Here is a 1,804-nt window from a genome sequence, read left to right as displayed (position 1 = left end):
TTCGCCTGTGCGATGAGAGCCGAACGAGAGCAATACTCGGCATAAAGCAACTCAAAGAGACGAAACGTAACAAGTCTAACGTCTTATTGGAATTGGAAAATTGATATTGTTCAGCCGTGCCTCGGTTCCGGAATATTGTCTCGAGGTACGGTAGTGGTCTTGAATAGTGTTGTAATAGAGACACAAGCTTATTCACTTACACCGAATGTTTCAAATTGTACACAGAAACTTTAGGGATTTATGTCATTATTAATTAAGAGCAGGTATAGAACTATTTATAGCAGCAAATAGACATAAACTTAACTGTATGTGAAAAAGTTTGTAATATTACGCCTTAAACATATTTTGCTCCGAGAACACATGTTGCTCAAGGAAAACATCTTTAACATTGTACTTAATTCATAAAATAATATACAACGTTTCTTTTCTTATATCGAATAAAACGAGATTACCTACTAAGATCACCACTCACCAATCAGATTAAGAGACGTTTGTGTAGAAAATGCCCAGTAGATATTCTCTTGCTGTTTTTTGTTATTTTTGTCAGTGTCAGGATACTGAACAGTCTGTGTGCCAGTGTATTTTTGAACACAATAATTTGAGTTCTTCAAGTTGACACAAATTAAAAATCGATTCCTTCCATGACTCAGGGGGAGGAGTGGAAGTAACACAGCTCAGATTAAACTGAAAATCGTCTGAAAGGCTAAAGTTATGAAAGGCGAGACAAAGGCCTGCAAAAAGGCCGCACAAAGGCCGCGGCGATCGCAATTTGAAACTTTGATCCCGGCTCCGCTCAGATTTAGATACGGAGCAATTGAAGGTGTCAAGTAATTAATTGCTTTTGCTTAATTGTTTTCATTTCGCTGTCATAATATTTATATTCTGCTGATTATGTTGTGAGACTAGTGTATAATTTAAATAGGTACTATTGTGTTAAACTCAACGTGATGTCTTTTAGCATGTCTACCGAATCTTAAGTAATAAGTTTATGAAAACACTATAGTCAAAACTTTTACAAACTATAGGTACATTGTATAGTAATTGTATAGTATACAATAAGAAGAAAGATTGTCTTATAAATTGTTTATAATTTAAGGTACCTACGACCCTACGTGTATTCCAATTTGGCACATCATTATTGAATTTAGTAACTGAAATATACGTTATAGATTAACACGATTCTTTTCTTTACAGGAATCGACAAACAACCGAATAAAACAACTAGATCCCAGAGAAATCAGCCGGCTGTCGTGGTAAGTACTTAATTTAGTTTGTTAATTTTGAATAATGTGAAAACTGACAGTGTATTTATAAATTGCCCCAATCCGGAACCAAACCCTTTACTTTCTGTTGTGAAATTCAGCTGTCTGTACGGGCCCCATTATGATCTCCCTCCCCGCACGTATTGTTCCCGGACTCGCACGGAGGTGTTCTGATTGTGTGTCGGGTATCAGAGTGCGATCCCGAGTATCTGTTACTAACGAGGAAATATGCGAGCTTGTTATTTTAGGCTTAGTTTTAGTTGACGCTGAACTTTAAGCTTGATACTAGGTAAAATGTAATGTGATTAAAATAGCGCAGACTTGCGGCATGAGTTCTATACAAAGACTTACGATATCAAGCTACCTAAAATATGAGTTAACGCTATAAATAATATAGCTGGGTTTTAGAAACCTCTTTAAAGGTAACTTTTCACTTATTAATCCATTACGAAAATTTGGAGCAACAAAGTTGTTTTTTCAGTTTGTTTCGAGTTGATTGTGTCGAATTTTTCCTTGTTAATTTATTCGTAATTCTTTTCAAA

This window comes from Ostrinia nubilalis, chromosome 1 (assembly GCF_963855985.1).
Source record: "Ostrinia nubilalis chromosome 1, ilOstNubi1.1, whole genome shotgun sequence".
Lineage (NCBI taxonomy): Eukaryota > Metazoa > Arthropoda > Insecta > Lepidoptera > Crambidae > Ostrinia > Ostrinia nubilalis.
The sequence above is the reverse complement of the archived record's forward strand: the minus strand, read 5'-3'. Positions refer to the sequence as shown.